Consider the following 18,910-nt stretch of genomic DNA (forward strand, 5'->3'; position numbering starts at 1 on the left):
ATATTCCTTTTGAACCAGCATCCTCAGGAATCTTTAATAAAACGAGAATTGTTTCAGTTTTTCCATTAAAAGGTATTCCTTCCTGTGTTTAAGAGGAGCAATCCTGACTCAGCTTTCATTAACAGGGATAAAAATAGGTTTATCACTAAAACAAACTTTTAATAAGAGTGTCCGGTTCTCCCACTGTGAGTCATCAGATTTAAAATCACTGAAAATGACTTTAAAAGTCTATGCTGAACCATTTAATAGTTTCATTGTTTTCGTAGTCAACTAATTATTTTTTGACATGAAAATATTTTGCAACATGTGACCACAGCCTGTGTGTTTTCCTGATCCAGTGAATCTTCCAATTTCCCGGGAGGTGGGGGTGGGGGGGGTGGGGCCTGGGTTATGGGCGGGGCCAGATCTGGATGAATTGAAATGAGATCCCGACAATCAGGACTGTTCAATGGATTTGGAACCAACTGGGCTGCACTTAAAATCCCCCGATCTTTTCTGCTGCTTCAGCTGTTTCTATTGGTTGAGGCTGATATAAACAAGCAGACACATGGATAATTCCTCTCACAAATTGGGAAATTGACCACACTGATAAAACAAAACAAACCATCCTCTCTATTGGCTGAATGGAAAAGAAGATGCTCATTTATGTAATGATCACCGGACATCTCAAATAGCTTTACAGTCAATGAAGTACTTTGGATGTGTAGCCACCGTTGTAATGTGTACTCACTGTGATATTGACTAGATAATTATTTTTAGTGATTTTAATGGAGGTATGATTTTTGACCAGGACACCAGGGAGAACTCCCACCTCTTCTTCAAAATAGTGGCTACAGAATCTTGTGTGCCTATTTGAAGGGGTGTCAGGGTATCTTTTTCACCGTCCTCTTAAAAACAGCACCTCCAACAGTGCAGCACTCCCTCAGTATCTCGGTAAGCTAATTGGTGCCTCGTCTGCTCTCCCTCAGGGCAAAGAGCAAACTAGAACTGGGCACCACACCAGTCATCTGGGAGCAAACAGCCAAGGGCATTAGCTGACTAGTTGTGAAGTGCAAAAAATTAATTCACATTTCCTTAAGGTAAGTGTCTTTGCCAATGACTGCTAGGCACAAAGTGTCTAGGAAGTGACTTCTGTCTGATCCCTGACAAGGAAATGATTTGTAGCTGTTTAGGCCAACCTGTGTGTGACACACTCACAGGTTTGACACACTCGGGGCAGAATTTTGCCCTTGGATGGTGGGCGTGTGGGTCCCACCAGCTCGGACAGCGGGTGGACAGCTGACCCCCGTCACCGAAACGGGGCCCGCCGCCATTTTGAGTGGGCGGGCCAATTAAGGCCCCACCCAGCGGCCTGCCCGATGGGAAGCGCTATGGCGCTGTGCGGTGGGGGGGGGGTGGAGAGGGATTCCCCGTCTGTCAGAGAGCGCACTGCTCCCTGAGGCAAAGTCCTGTCTCAGGGAGATTCGTGACAGGTAAGTAAAGTGTAAAAATAGATAAATATTGAAATTATTAACATGTCCCCCTCACGTGACAATGTCACACGAGATGGGACATGTTAATAAATATCACATAAAATTTATTAAGGTTTTTAAAAACGGACATGAAACTTCATCTCACCAGTGGATGAGGTTTCATGTTTTACAGAAGCCCGCTGGGGGTCCTGACCTGCCCACCAGCCTTAAGCGTGGACAGGCAGGTCTTTAATTATCTTAATGAGTCTGTCAATAGCCTCAATTCTGATTTCACTGGCATGTTCGGTGTTTTACACATTCGGTTTGACATGTTCGGTGTTTTACACATTCGGTTTGACACGTTCGGTGTTCGACACGTTCGGTGTTCGACACGTTTGGTGTTTTACACGTTCGGTGTTTGACGTGCCCAGTGTTTGGCATGTTCGGTGTTTTACGCGTTCGATTGGACGCGTTCGGTGTTTGACACGTTCGGTGTTTTATGCGTTCGTTTTGACACGTTCGGTGTTCAACACATTCGGTGTTTGACGAGTTCGGTGTTTGACCCATACGGTGTTCAACACGTTCGATGTTCGACACATTTGGTGTTTTACGCATTCGGTTTGACATGTTCAGTGTTTGACGTGCTCAGTGTTTGACATGTTTGGTGTTTTACACATTCGGTTTGACACGTTCGGTGTTTGATGTGTGCGGTGTTTGACACGTTCGGTGTTTGACACATTCGGTGTTTGGCATGTTCGGTGTTTTACGCGTTCGGTGTTTGACACGTACGGTGTTTGATGTGTGCAGTGTTTGACACGTTTGGTGTTTGACACGTTCGGTGTTTTATGCGTTCGTTTTGACACGTTCGGTGTTCGACACGTTCGGTGTTTGACGAGTTCGGTGTTTGACACGTTCGGTGTTCAACACGTTCGATGTTCGACACATTTGGTGTTTTACGCATTCGGTTTGACACGTTCAGTGTTTGACACGTTCAGTGTTTGACGTGCTCAGTGTTTGACATGTTTGGTGTTTTACACATTCGGTTTGACACGTTCGGTGTTTGATGTGTGCAGTGTTTGACACGTTCGATGTTTGACACATTCGGTGTTTGGCATGTTCAGTGTTTTACGCGTTCGGTGTTTGACACGTACGGTGTTTGATGTGTGCGGTGTTTGACACGTTCGGTGTTTGACACGTTCGGTGTTTGATGCATTCGGTGTTTGATGCGTTCGGTGTTTGACGCTTTCAGTGTTTGACGCACTCGGTGTTTGACGCATTTGGTGTTTCATGCGTTCAGTGTTTGACGCGTTTGGTGTTTGATGCGCTCGGTGTTTGACGTGCTCGGTGTTTGATGCATTCAGTGTTTGACGTGTTCGGTGTTCGACACGCTTGGTGTTTGACACATTCGGTATTTGACAAATTCAGTGTTCGACACGTTTGGTGTTTTATGCGTTCGGTTTGACACGTTCGGTGTTTGACACGTTCGGTATTTGACATGTTCAGTATTTGACGTGTTCGATGTTTGATGCACTCGGTGTTTGACACATTCGATATTTGACAAATTTGGTGTTTGACGAGCTCAGTGTTTGATACGTTCGGTGTTTGACACGTTCGGTGTTCAACACGTTCGATGTTCGACACATTTGGTGTTTTACGCATTCGGTTTGACACGTTCGATGTTCGATACGTTCGGTGTTTGACACGTTCAGTGTTTGACGTGCTCGGTGTTTGACATGTTCGGTGTTCGACACGTTTGGTGTTTTACGCGTTCGGTGTTTGACACCCTCGTTGTTTGACGTGCTCGGTGTTTGGCATGTTCGGTGTTTTACGCGTTCGGTTTGACGCGTTCGGTGTTTACACATTCGGTTTGACACGTTCGGTGTTTGACGCGTTCGGTGTTCGACACGTTCGGTGTTCGACACGTTTGGTGTTTTACGCGTTCGGTGTTTGACACACTCGGTGTTTGACATGCTTGATGTTTGGCATGTTCGGTGTTTTACGCGTTCGGTTTGACGCGTTCAGTGTCTGACACGTTTGGTGTTTGACATGTTTGGTGTTTTATGCGTTCGTTTTGACACGCTTGGTGTTCGAAACGTTCGGTGTTTGACGAGTTCGGTGTTTGACACGTTCGGTGTTTGACACGTTCGGTGTTCAACACGTTCGATGTTCGACACATTTGGTGTTTTACGCGTTCGGTTTGACACGTTCGATGTTCGACACATTCGGTGTTTTACACATTCGGTTTGACACGTTCGGTGTTTTACACATTCGGTTTGACACGTTCGGTGTTTGACGCGTTTGGTGTTTTACGCGTTCGGTGTTTGACACGCTCGGTGTTTGACGTGCTCAGTGTTTGGCATGTTCGGTGTTTTACGTGTTCGGTTTGACGTGCTCAGTGTCTGACACGTTCGCTGTTTGACAAATTTGGTGTTCAACACGTTCGGTGTTCGACACATTTGGTGTTTTACGCGTCCGGTGTTTGACACGTACGGTGTTTGATGTGTTCGGTGTTTGACACGTTCGGTGTTTGACACGTTCAGTGATCAACATGTTCGGTGTTCGACATGTTCGGTGTTTGATGCGTTCGGTGTTTGACGCGTTCGGTGTTTGACGCACTCGGTGTTTGATGCACTTGGTGTTTAAGGCGTTCAGTGTTCGACATGTTCGGTGTTTGACGTGCTCAGTGTTTGATGCGTTCAGTGTTTGACGCGTTCGGTGTTCGACACGCTTGGTGTTTGACACATTCGGTATTTGACAAATTCAGTGTTCGACACGCTTGGTGTTTTATGCGTTCGGTTTGACACGTTCGGTGTTCGACACGTTCGGTGTTTGACGTGCTCGGTGTTTGACACGTTCGGTATTTGACATGTTCAGTATTTGACGTGTTCGGTGTTTGATGCGCTCGGCGTTTGACATGCTCGGTATTCGATACACTCGATGTTTGATGCACTCGGTGTTTGACACATTCGATATTTGACAAATTTGGTGTTTGACGAGCTCGGTGTTTGACACTTTCGGTGTTTGACACGTTCGGTATTTGACACATTCGGTGTTCAACATGTTCGATGTTCGACACATTTGGTGTTTTACGCATTCGGTTTGACACGTTCGGTGTTCGACACGTTCGGTGTTTGACACGTTCAGTGTTTGACGAGCTCGGTGTTTGACATGTTCGGTGTTCGACATGTTTGGTGTTTTACGCGTTCGGTGTTTGACACCCTCGGTGTTTGACGTGCTCGGTGTTTGGCATGTTCGGTGTTTTAAGCGTTCGGTTTGACGCGTTCGGTGTTTTACACATTCGGTTTGACACGTTCGGTGTTTGACGCGTTCGGTGTTTGACATGTTCGATGTTCGACACATTTGGTGTTTTACGCATTCGGTTTGACACGTTCGGTGTTCGACACGTTCAGTGTTTGACACGTTCAGTGTTTGACGTGCTCGGTGTTTGACATGTTCGGTGTTTTACACATTCGGTTTGACATGTTCAGTGTTTGACACGTTCAGTGTTTGACGTGCTCAGTGTTTGACATGTTCGGTGTTTGACGTGCTCGGTGTTCAACACGTTCGGTGTTTGATGCATTCATTGATTGACACGTTCGGTGTTTGACACGTTCGGTGTTTGACACGTTCGGTGTTTGACACGTTCGGAGTTTTACGCATTCGGAGTTTTACGCGTTCGGTGTTTGAAACATTCGGTGTTTGATGCGTTCAGTGTTCGACACGTTCGGTGTTTGATGCATTCGTTGTTTGACGCGTTCGATGTTTGACCCACTCGGTGTTTGACACGTTCGGTGTTTGACACGTTCGGTGTTTGACACGTTCGGTGTTTGACGCATTCAGTGTTTGACGCGTTCGGTGTTTGACGCGTTCAGCGTTTGACACGTTCGGTGTTTGACGCGCTCGGTGTTTGACGCGTTCGGTGTTTGACGCGCTCGGTGTTTGACGTGTTCGGAGTTCGACGTGCTCGGTGTTTGACACGTTCGGTGTTTGATGCATTCATTGTTTGACGCATTCGATGTTTGACACGTTCGGTGTTTGGCATGTTCGGTGTTTTACGCTTTCGCTTTGACGCGTTTGGTGTTTGACGCGTTTGGTGTTTTACACGTTCGGTGTTTGACACGCTCGGTGTTTGGCATGTTCGGTGTTTTACGCGTTCGGTTTGACGCGTTCAGTGTCTGACACGTTCAGTGTTCGACTAATTTGGTGTTCGACACGTTCGGTGTTCGACATATTCGGTGTTTTACGCGTTCGGTTGGACGCGTTCAGTGTTTGACACGTTAGGTGTTCGATGCATTCATTGTTTGACACGTTCGGTTTTTGACACGTTCAGTGTTTTACGCATTCGGTGTTCGACGTTCTCGGTGTTCGACACGTTCGGTGTTTGACACGTTCGGTGTTTGATGCATTCGTTGTTTGACACGTTTGGTGTTTGACACGTTCGGTGTTATACACGTTCGGAGTTTTACGCATTCGGAGTTTTACGCGTTCGGTGTTTGACACGTTCGGTGTTTCATGAGCTCGGTGTTTGACATGTTCGGTTTTTGATGCATTCGTTGTTTGACACGTTCGATGTTTGACCCGCTCGGTCTTTGACACATTCGGTGTTTGACCCACTCGGTGTTCGACGTGTTCAGTATTTGACACGTTCGGTGTTTGACACGTTAGGTGTTCGATGCATTCATTGTTTGACACATTTGGTTTTTGACACGTTCAGTATTTTACGCATTCGGTGTTCGACGTTCTCGGTGTTCGACACGTTCGGAGTTCAATACGTTCGGTGTTTGATGCATTCGCTGTTTGACACGTTCGGTGTTTGGTGTGCTTGGTGTTCGACATGTTCGGTGTTTGATGCATTCATCGTTTGACGCGTTCGATGTTTGACCCGCTCGGTGTTTGACACGTTCGGTGTTTGACCCGCTCGGTGTTCGACGCGTTCGGTGTTTGACATGTTCGGTGTTTGACGCGTTCGGTGTTTGACACGTTCGGTGTTTGATGCGCTCGGTGCTCGACACGTTCGGTGTTTGATGCATTCTTTGTTTGAAGCGTTCGGTGTTTTACACGTTCGGTGTTTGACGCGCTCGGTGTTTGACGCGTTCGGTGTTTGATGCGTTCGGTGTTCGATGTGCTCGGTGTTCGACACATTCGGTGTTCGACACGTTCGGTGTTTGACACGTTCGGTGTTTGATGCATTCGTTGTTTGACATGTTCGGTGTTTCACACGTTCGGTGTTTGACACGTTCGGAGTTTTACGCATTCGGAGTTTTACGCGTTCGGTGTTTGACACGTTCGGTGTTTGATGCGCTCGGTGTTCGACACGTTCGGTGTTTGATGTATTCGTTGTTTGACGCGTTTGATGTTTGACCCGCTCGGTGTTTGACACGTTCGGTGTTTGACACGTTCGATGTTTGACGCGCTCGGTGTTTTACACATTCGGTGTTTGACGCGCTCGGTGTTTGACGCGTTCAGTGTTTGAGGCGCTCGGTGTTTGACGCGTTCGGTGTTTGATGCGTTCGGTGTTCGACACGTTCGGTGTTCGACATGTTTGGTGTTCAACGCATTTGGTGTTTGACATGGTCAGTGTTTGACACGTTCAGTGTTTGACGCGCTCGGTTTTCAACACGTTCGGTGTTCGACACATTCGGTGTTTGACGCATTCAGTGTTTGAAGCACTCGGTGTTCAACACATTCGGTGTTTGACGCGTTCGGTGTTTTACGCGTTCGGTGTTTTACGCATTCGGTTTGACATGTTCGGTGTTCGACACATTCGGTGTTTAACACGTTCGGTATTCGACACATTCGGTGTTTGACACGTTCGGTGTTTGACACGTTCGGTGTTTGACGTGCTCAGTATTTGACACATTCAGTGTTCGACGCGTTCGGTGTTTTACGCATTCGGTTTGACACGTTCGGTGTGTGACACGTACGGTGTTTGACACATTCGGTGTTTGACCCGCTCGGTGTTCGACGCGTTCGGTGTTTGACACGTTCGGTGTTTGATACGTTAGGTGTTCGATGCATTCATTGTTTGACACGTTTGGTTTTTGACACGTTCAGTGTTTTGCGCATTCAGTGTTCGACGTTCTCAGTGTTCGACACGTTCGGTGTTCAACACGTTTGGTGTTTGATGCATTCATTGTTTGACACGTTCGGTGTTTGAAACGTTCGGTGTTTGATGCGCTCGGTGTTCAACACATTCGATGTTTGATGCATTCGTTGTTTGACGCGTTCGATGTTTGACCTGCTCAGTGTTTGACACGTTCGGTGTTTGACCCGCTCGGTGTTTGACGCGTTCGGTGTTTGACCCGTTCGGTGTTTGACGCGTTCGGTGTTTTACACGTTCGGTGTTTGACGCGCTCAGTGTTTGACGCGTTCGGTGTTTGACACGTTCGGTGTTTGACGTGCTCGGTGTTTGACGCGTTCGGTGTTTGACGCGTTCAGTGTTTGACGCGTTCGGTGTTTGACGTGCTCGGTGTTCGACACGTTCGGTGTTTGACACGTTCGGTGTTTGATGCATTCGTTGTTTGACATGTTCGGTGTTTGACACGTTCGGTGTTTGACACGTTCGGAGTTTTACGCATTCGGAGTTTTACGCGTTCGGTGTTTGACACGTTCGGTGTTTGATGCGCTCAGTGTTCAACACGTTCGGTGTTTGATGCATTCGTTGTTTGACGCATTCTATGTTTAACCCGCTCGGTGTTTGACACGTTCGGTGTTCGACCCACTCGGTGTTCGACGCGTTCGGTGTTTGACACGTTCGGTGTTTGACGCATTCGGTGTTTTACACGTTCGATGTTTGACGCGCTCGGTGTTTGACGCGTTCGGTGTTTGACACGTTCGGTGTTTGACATGTTCGGGGTTTGACGCGCTCGGTGTTTGACGCGTTCGGTGTTTGATGCATTCGGTGTTCGACACGTTCGGTGTTCGACACGTTCGGTGTTCGACGCGTTCGGTGTTCGACGTACTCGGTGTTCGACGCGTTTGGTGTTTGACACGTTCAGTGTTTGACGCGCTCGGTGTTTGACACATTCAGTTTTCGACACCTTCGGTATTTGACGCGCTCGGTTTTCAACACGTTCGGTGTTCGACACATTCGGTGTTTGACGCATTCGGAGTTTGACGCGTTCGGTGTTTGACGCGTTCAGAGTTCGACGCGTTCGGTGTTCGACGCGTTCGGTGTTCGACACGTTCGGTGATTGACGCGTTCGGTGTTTGATGCGTTCGGTGTTCGACGCGCTCGGTGTTTGACGCAGTCGGTGTTCGACGCGCTCGGTGTTTGACGCAGTCGGTGTTCGACGCGTTCGGTGTTCGAGGCACTCGGTGTTTGACGCGGTCGGTGTTCGACGCACTCGGTGTTCGACGCGGTCGATGTTCGACGCGTTTGGAGTTCGACGTTTTCGGTGTTCGACGCGTTCAGTGTTCGACGCGTTCGGAGTTTGACGCGTTCGGTGTTCGACGCGTTCGGTGTTCGACGCGTTCGGAGTTCGACGCGTTCGGTGTTCGACGCGTTCGGTGTTCGACGTGTTCGGAGTTCGACGCGTACGGAGTTCGACGCGTTCGGAGTTCGACGCGTTCGGTGTTTGACGCGTTTGGTGTTCGACGCGTTCGGAGTTTGACGCGTTCGGTGTTCGACGCGTTCGGTGTTCGACACGTTCGGTGTTTGACGTGTTCGGTGTTTGACACGTTCGGTGTTTGACGCGTTCTTTGTTTGACGCGTTCGGTGTTTGACACGTTCGGTGTTTGACACGTTCAGGGTTTGACACATTCGGTGTTTGACACGTTCGGTGTTTGACATGTTCGGTGTTCGACACGTTCAGTGTTTGACGCGTTCAGTGTTTGACGCGTTCAGTGTTTGACGCGTTTGATGTTCGACATGTTCAGTGTTTGACACGTTCAGTGTTTGACGCATTTGGTGTTCAACACGTTCGGTGTTCGACACGTTCGGTGTTTGACACGTTCAGTGTTTGACGCGTTTGGTGTTTGACACGTTCAGTGTTTGACATGTTCAGTGTTTGACGCGTTTGGTGTTTGACACGTTCAGTGTTTGACACGTTCGGTGTTTGACACGTTCAGTGTTTGACATGTTCAGTGTTTGACACGTTCAGTGTTTGACGCGTTTGGTGTTTGACACGTTCAGTGTTTGACACGTTCGGTGTTTGACACGTTTGGTGTTCGACACGTTCAGTGTTTGACACGTTCAGTGTTTGACGCATTTGGTGTTCGACACGTTCAGTGTTTGACGCATTTGGCGTTCAACAAGTTCGGTGTTCGATACGTTCGGTGTTTGACACGTTCAGTGTTTGACGCGTTTGGTGTTTGACACGTTCAGTGTTTGACGCATTTGGTGTTTGACACGTTCAGTGTTTGACACGTTCGGTGTTTGACGCGTTTGGTGTTTGACACGTTCAGTGTTTGACACGTTCGGTGTTTGACACGTTCGGTGTTTGACACGTTCAGTGTTCGACACATTCAGTGTTTGACACGTTCAGTGTTCGACACGTTCAGTGTTTGACCCGTTCAGTGTTTGACGCGTTCAGTGTTTGACACGTTCGGTGTTTGACACGTTCAGTGTTCGACACGTTCAGTGTTTGACACGTTCAGTGTTTGAAGCGTTCGGTGTTTGACACGTTCAGTGTTTGACACGTTCAGTGTTTGAAGCGTTCGGTGTTTGACACGTACAGTGTTTGAAGCGTTCGGTGTTTGACACGTTCGGTGTTTGACACGTTCAGTGTTTGAAGCGTTCGGTGTTTGACACGTTCAGTGTTCGACACGTTCAGTGTTTGAAGCGATCGGTGTTTGAAGCATTCAGTGTTTGACACGTTCAGTGTTTGACACGTTCGGTGTTTGACATGTTCAGTGTTTGACACGTACAGTGTTTGAAGCGTTCAGTGTTTGACACGTTCAGTGTTTGACGCATTTGGTGTTCAACACGTTCGGTGTTCGACACGTTCGGTGTTTGACACGTTCAGTGTTTGACGCGTTTGGTGTTTGACACATTCAGTGTTTGACACGTTCAGTGTTTGACACGTTCGGTGTTTGAAGCGTTCGGTGTTTGACACGTTCAGTGTTTGACACGTTCAGTGTTTGACACATTCAGCGTTTGACACGTTCGGTGTTTGAAGCGTTCGGTGTTTGACACGTTCGGTGTTTGACACGTTCGGTGTTTGACACGTTCAGTGTTTGAAGCGTTCAGTGTTTGACACGTTCGGTGTTTGACATGTTAGGTGTTTGACACGTTCGGTGTTTGACGCGTTCAGTGTTTGAAGCGTTCGGTGTTTGATGCGTTCAGTGTTTGACACGTTCAGTGTTTGACACGTTCAGTGTTTGACGCGTTTGGTGTTTGACACGTTCAGTGTTTGACACGTTCAGTGTTTGACGCGTTTGGTGTTTGACACGTTCAGTGTTCGACACGTTCAGATTGAAGCAATTTGCTCAAAGTTCAAATTCATAACCCATTACAGAATTTGCACACTTCCTTTCACTAGTACAAGACACCTGAGTAACCTGACAAATGAAATGCCTTAATAATGAAAGCTGAACTAAATATTTCTATTTAGAAACTTCCCGCTTGCCCATGCAGTTCTGCCCTGTCTTTTTTGCTGTTTTTACCTATTCAGCCAAAGTTTTGAAACATCTTACCATCTGGGCCTGGCTTCTTGGGCAATTGTTGATGGCTTCAACCTTTTCATTGGCTGTAAAAAACGTAAACAGACGATAAACTCTGAATGGATAATTAGACAGATCTCTGAAACATTCACACCAGACTATCAAGGTCCAACACGCCATGCAAACAATCCCACACCCTCCGCTCACCCCAGGACGCCGGCAAAGGTGATTGTGGCACTGCATTTGGAAAACATTCTGAACACAGCACACAGTTCCAACCTGAGTAAGTGAAAGTCTAGGGGGGAGCGAGGAAAGAGGGACGTTTGTAAAAAATCAAAATCACCTACCACGACTAATCTGAAACTCTCAGCAAGTGCATTGCCAGGAGATGGGATAACATTTCAAGGCTGCTCCCGTAAAGTAGGAGACACTTGCACAGTGAAAGCTCACACATGGAGACCACATGGTGTTACAGAGTGTACACTAACTACCGGTAGAAATATTGTCCAATTTATATAGATTAAGCCCCTCTTCAAGCACAATCTAACCAGATACTCACTTCCTCTTACACTCAAAGTACTTTAATGTTCGTATACTTCTATCATGAGTCGGTAATCCATGGAAATGTGATGCCCTATGTCAGGAAATGTTATTCAGTGCTGAACTCGCTGCTGAAACATATTCTATGAAAATACTCGGCAATGATCTGATCCCACTGGGGGTTTCGTTCTCACCAATGATCTGAATGATTTCTGCCAGCAAAACTCCATCGGCCACGTCCTGTTGCAGATCCTTGATCAGTCGTTTATGACCAGACCTGGCCAAGTAATGATTGGCCCAATCAGTATAAATCTGCGGAGCGAGAGAGAGAGAGAGAGAGAGACAGAGTGAAAATTCTTGCAGCACAAATGCTGGCTGAGGCACAAGAGCTATTTTGGATCAATCTGCCTCCACAGTGAGGGGTTTAAAAAAGGAAACTGCTTTGAAGAGATTTTACAGTGCTCCTATTTAAGCGTGAGTCACTTTCAGCTAACACAAAGGGTGGTGTCATACTGACCACACACATTAAAAAAAATGTTATTTTCACTCAGGAGAAACTCCCTTACCAAGAGAGCGGTGAGACTGTGGAACTCACTATCATAAGGGAGTAGTGAGAATGTGGAATTCACTATCATGGAGAATGGTGAGAATGTGGAACTCACTATCATAGGGAGTAGTGAGAATATGGAACTAACACAGGGAGTAGTTAGAATGTGGAACTCACTATCATGGAGAATGGTGAGAATGTGGAACTCACTATCACAGGGAATAGTGGAGGTGAATAGTATCAATACATTTAAGGGGGAAGCTGGATAAACACATAAAAGAGAAAAAAAGACATACTGAGGTGAAGAAGGGGTGGAGGAAACTCATGTGGAGTATGAATACCAGCATGAACCCGTTGGGCTGAATGGCCTGTTTCTGTTCTGTGGTTACTATGAACCTAAAGGGGGTGAATCACATTCAGGAAAACACTTACTCTCATGTTGCTGGAGGTGACATAAATAACAGTAGCAAGTAGAAGGCTAGTAATTTATAACGCTGTAAGTAAAAGCTCTTTCCAGATTTGCACAGTCCCTCTTTAAATCCTGATTCCCCACAAGAATTATAATTTGTGAATTCTATCAGAAAAACATTTGGTGCTATTCCAAATTCATCACACAGGAAAAATCCCCACAGTGTTAGCAGCTATAATTCAGAATAAAACTCATAGCCAGTAACAACAGCCGTGTCAGAATTCCTAATTAATATGGTCACCAATTTTACTTCAGCAACCAATAGCAAGCAATTAAACACTCACACACGCACACACAAATGCACACACACACACACAAACGCACCACACACACACGCACACACACGCACACACACAAACGCACACACACACGCACAAACGCACACACACACACACAAATGCACATGCACACACACAAACGCACACGCACACACACAAACGCACACACACACACAAATGCACACACACACACACACAAATGCACACACACACACACACACACACACACACAAACGCACACACACATGCGCACACATACATGTACACATACCAACTCACTCAGTAAGGGGCATGCGAGGAGATAGGTGGCTACACTGGAGTGAGACGGAGACTGAGTGAATAGCGAATTAGGTTCATGTGAGAATTCAGTGCACGGGGGAAAGAGGTGTTGTATACATAGGAATTATTCTCAGTTAATTAATTGAGTAATTAAATTAAGTTAACTAAATAACATAAGTAATAATGGCAGGACAGGTGTTACGTTGCAGCTGTGGAATTGGAATGTGGGGGCTCTTAGATGCCAAGGTGATCCAGGACAAACACGTCTGCAGGAAGTGAAGTGTAAGCAGCTAGGGGAATTCCAGATCAGGATTATTGATCTGGAAACCGAACTGCAGACGTTGCGCAACATAAAGGAGGGGGAGAAATACCTGGACACTTTGTTCCAGAAGGTGGTCATACTTCTTAAAATAGGGCTGTCTGCTTTGGTCAGCAGTGAGGGACAGGAGGATGTGACTGTCAGTCAGGCAGGTAATGGGACCGAGCTATAATTCAGAATAAAACTCATAGCCAGCAACAACAGCCATGTCAGAATTCCTAATTAATATGGTCACCAATTTTACTTCAGCAACCAATAATAATCATATTTATTATCTTCATTGTGCGCTATCGATTCATTTGCTTTGTTATGAATGTTTCACACATTCAGATACAGAACCCCTTTAGTCTTGTCCTTTTGTCGTCTTTGTAACATCCAGTCTTGACTATTGGTGCATTCTTAGGTTTTATCTCTCTGTCACTTCCTGATATTCTAGTAGGGGAGGAGCCTCAGACTTTGTAGCTGTCAAACAGGTTTGAAGTGCTCATAACCTGTGTGGATGAAAGCGAGGTCTGCAAGATGGATGAACAAACTGGCCATGGCAGCATGGTACAGGAAGTCATTCAAGTGGGGAGAGCAAACAGGAATGTAGTGGTAGAAAGGGACATTATAGTGTGGGAGATCGACAATGTTCTCTGCAGCAAAGAGCCAGAGTCTGGATGGCTGTGTTGCCTATTCGGTGCCAGGGTTCAGGGCATCTGCTCAGAGCTGGAGAGGAACCTGCAGTGGGAGGGGGAGGACCCATTTGTCGTGGTCCATCTAGGTATCAATAACAGAGGCAGGGTGAGGAAAGAGGTTCCACATAGTCAGTATGAGAAGCTAGGTACTAAAGTAAGAAGCAGAACTTCAAAGGTAATAATCTCTGGATTCCCTGGGTTCATGGGGCACAGGCACCAGTACAGGGGAAAGTGGGGGCTGTACCGTTGGGATGGTCTACACCTGAATCAAACTGGGACGTGTGTTCTTGTGAATCGCATAACTAGGGAAGCAGAGAGGGCTTTAAACTAAACAAGGGGGATGAGGGATCAATCTTGGGCAGATGTATTGGATAGATTGGGTAGATCCCTCGAATATATCAAGCGATAGATTCAAAGCAGGAGACCATAATGGTAATATGGGAAACGAGGGTCATAGAATATCAGGAAGTGACAGAGAGATAAAACCTAAGAATGCATCAATAGTCAAGACTGGATGTTACAAAGACGACAAAAGGACAAGACTAAAGGGGTTCTGTATCTGAATGTGTGAAATATTCATAACAAAGCAAATGAATCGATAGCGCACAATGAAGATAATAAATATGATCTGACAGCCATTATAGAGATGTGGCTGCAGAATGACAAGGGTTGGGTCCTGAATATTGAGGTGTATGATATTCAAGAATAATAGGAAGCTGGGTAAAGGTGGAGGGGTAGCATTGTTAATCAGGGAGGGCATTGGTGCAATAGTTAGAGATGACCTGGGTTCAGGAAATCAGGATGTAGAGTCGGTTTGGGTGGGGATGAGGAATAGTAGGGGGAAGAAGTCACTAGTGGGAGTGGTCTATAGCCCCTTGAGTAGTAAACACAATGTATGACAAATTATACAATAAATATTGTGTGCTTGTGATAAAGGGACAGCATTAATCATGGATGATTTTAATCTACATGAAAACTGGAAAAATCGGACTAGCAGTAGTAGCCTGGATGGTGAGTTCATGGAATGCTTTCGAGAGACTTTCTTAGAGCAGCATGTTCTGGAACCAACCAGAGCGCAGGTTATATTAGACTTGGTATTGTGTAATATGACAGGGTTAATTAATGACCTCAGAGTAAAGGCACCCCTAGGTAGCAGTGACCACAATATGATTGAATTTTACATCCAGTTTGAAAGGGAGAAGAATGGGTCTAAGACTAGTATCTTAAACTTAAATAAGGGCAACTATGTGGACAGGAAAGCTGAGCTAGCTGAAGTGAACTGGGAAACTAGGCCAGGGGATAAATTCACAGAGCAGCAGTGGCAGACATTTAAGGGGATATTCCAGAGTATTCAGAATAAGTACATTCCTACTATAAAGAAAAATTCTAAGGTGAGGACCCATCATCCATGGTTGACTAAAGAAGTAAGGGAAAACATCAAACTTAAGGAAAAAGTGTATAACTGTGCTAAGATGAGTGTCAGGTCGGATGATTGGTCAGAATATAAAGAATGGCAGAGAATGACTTAAAGGTTAATCAGGAGAAAGAAATTAAAGTTTGAGAGGAAGCTAGCTAGAAATGTAAAAATAGATAGCAAGAGTTTCTACAGGCATTGAAAAAGGAAAAGAGTAAGTAAAGTGAGTGTTGGTCCTCTAGAGAGTGACAGTGGGGAGTTAATAATAGATAATAAGGAAATGGCGGAAGAAATGAACAAATATATTGCTTCTGCCTTCACTATAGAGGATACAAAAAGATTCCAGTAATAGCTGTAAATCAGGAGGTGGAAGAAAGAGGGGAACTTGGTGAAACTGAAATCACTAGGGAAGCGGTACTGAGCGAACTGATGGAGCTGACAAGTCTCCGGGTCCTGATGGACTTCATCCTAGCTGGCTAATAGGATAGTAGATGCATTGGTGTTAATTTTCCAAAATTCCCTAGATTCTGGAAAGTTTCCATCAGATTTGAAAGTAGCAAATATAACCCGTTGAATCAAGAAATGGGGGGAGGCAGAAAACAAGAAACAATAGGCCAGTTGGCTTGATGTCTGTTGTAGGTAAGGTGTCAGAATTGATCATTGAGGAGGCTAAGGCTTGACACTTAGAGAAACTCAAAGTTTCTCTAAGGAGTCAACATAATTTTATAAAAGGGAAATCATGTTTAACCAATTTATTGGAGTTCTTTGAAGGAAGAACATGCACTTTGGATAGAGGCTGCTGTATTTGGATTTCCAAAAGGCATTTAATAAGGTGCCATATCAAACATTATTGCAGAAAAATAAAAACTCATGGTGTAGAGGATAGATGATTGGCTGGCTGGCAGAAAACAGAGTATATATAAATGGGTCTTTTTCTGATTGGCAAGATGTGATTAGTGGACTCCCGCAGGGGCCTCAACTTTTTCCAAATTATATCAATGACTTAGATGAGGGGAGTGAAGGCATGGTAGCTAAAGTTGCAGATGATACAAAGATAGGGAGGGAAGTATGTTGTGAAGAGGACATGAGGAGGTTGCAGCCGGATATAGATAGGTTGAGTGAGTGGGCAAAGATCTGGCAGATGGAGTTTAATGTAGGAAAATGTGAAGTTGTTCACTTTGGCAGGAAGAATAAAAAAGCAGAGTATTACTTAAACAGAGAAAGACTGCAGAATTCCGATGTGCAGAGGGATCTAGGTGTTCTTGTGCATGAGTCACAAAAAGTTAGTATGCAGGTACGGTGAGTAATTAAGAGGCTAATGGAATGTTATCCTTTATTATGAGAGGAATTGAACATAAAACTAAGGATGTTTTGCTTCAGTTATACAGAACATTGGTGAGACCATACCTCTAATATTGTGTGCACCTTTGGTCTCCTTATTTAAGGAAGGATGTCAATCCATTGGAGGCGGTTCAGAGGAGCTTTACTAGATTGATACCTGGAATGAGTGGGTTGTCTTATGAGGAAAGGTTGGACAGACTGGGCTTGTTTCCACTGGAGTTTAGAAGAGTGAGGGGTGATTTGATTGAAGTATAAAGATCCTGAACGGCCTTGACAAGGTGGATGTGGAAAGGATGTTTCCTCTTGTGGGTGAGTCCAGAACTGGGGGGCAATGTTTTAAAATCAGGGGTCACCCTTTTAGGACAGAGATGAGGAGTATTTTTTCTCTCAGAGAGTTGTGTGACTTTGGAACTCTCTGCCTCAGAAGGTGGTGGAGGTGGGGTCATTGAATATTTTTATGGTAGAGGGAGATAAATTCTTGTTAGGCAAGGGAATCAAAGGTTATTGGGGGTAGATGGGAATGTGGAAATCGAAACACAAGAAGATCAGCCACGATCTTATTGAATGACAGAGCAGGTTCAAGGGGCTGAATGGTTCATATGTTGTTCACACACACTGATCCACGCACACACAATGAATTGCACTCACACATACACGCACACATTCACACACAAACACACACACTCAGTCACACACACACACACTCTCTGAAACACAAACACACACACAAGACTCAATCACACACACACACACACAAACCAACAACAAGAATTATTGAAACTGAGTATGTGTGGTGAAAACAGCTGTCTCCTGGTCGCCTGGGTTTGGTTTATCAGACTCTGCATTTTTATGCTGGTTCACAATTCATTCCTGAAGAAGATTCAGAGAAAATTAAAGTAACTGAATAAATATCCGAATGTCGTAACGAATCTCCATGACTGTTAACATCGGAGCAGTGTCACCCTGGGGTCATTCCGGGAATGTTTTTTGTTATGGAGTCCTAAACTTTGGGCAGGAATTTCTCCTCATGGGGCAGGTGAGTCCGGGAGTGGCTGCCAGACGGTCCATCGCCCACGATTGGGCCCCAGCCACAAATTCACGCTGGCCAGTTAACGGTAAGCCAGTGTGAAACGCTCACTGGGAGCCTCACCGCTGTCAGGGTGGGGGTGGGGGTGGGAGAAGCACGAGCGCTAAAGTCTGCACATGTGCTGGGTCGGGGGGGGAGCGCTCACTGAAAACTCCCTAAAGGCACAGGGCTGCCTCAGGGAGCCGAAGATGTTTAAAACGAAAAATGAAAAATGAAAAATCTACAATTAATATAAACACGTCCCCACACGTGACTGAGTCACATGTAGAGGGACGTGTTAAAAATGAGTTTTAAACAGTTTTATTTTTTAAAAACTCATTGTTGGAAACCTCATTCCGGCCGTGGATGAGGTTTTGCCAAAATTGAAAAGGCTGCCTGGCCTGTTTGCCTGCTTGCTAACCGTAAGCTTAGATGGACAGCGAGAAAGTCTATTTAATGAGCTGCTTACGGGCCTTAATCGGCCTCTTAATTGTCGGCGGGTGCGCTGCCAACTCTCATGTGTGTCCGCTGACCAAAATATTACGTGCGTGCATGATGATGTCCAGCGCTCGCCCGACACCATCGTGCGCTACGCCTACACGCCAAGCTGTCAATCCCGGCCTTTATTCTGACCTGTTTAATTTCTAAGCATTTTCAAATCTTTGAAAAGGTGATAGAAATGGGAATGATTTCATCCAAGCAATTACAGGCATCAGTGCATGTTGGCACTCGAAGTTCAAATAGCATTTCAGGTCCCATTTAAACACAGTGATTAGTGAAACCACAAACAAATAATGCATTTCAGATGCTTGAACCTTAACTAATTTAAAGAGGAAGTGTGCCAAATTCCTCTTGTCACTTAAGTTGGCATTGTGCTGTGATCTGGAATGCGCTGCCTATAAGGCCAGAGGAAGCATAAATTTCAA

Source organism: Carcharodon carcharias, chromosome 21 (assembly GCF_017639515.1).
Source record: "Carcharodon carcharias isolate sCarCar2 chromosome 21, sCarCar2.pri, whole genome shotgun sequence".
Classification (NCBI taxonomy): domain Eukaryota; kingdom Metazoa; phylum Chordata; class Chondrichthyes; order Lamniformes; family Lamnidae; genus Carcharodon; species Carcharodon carcharias.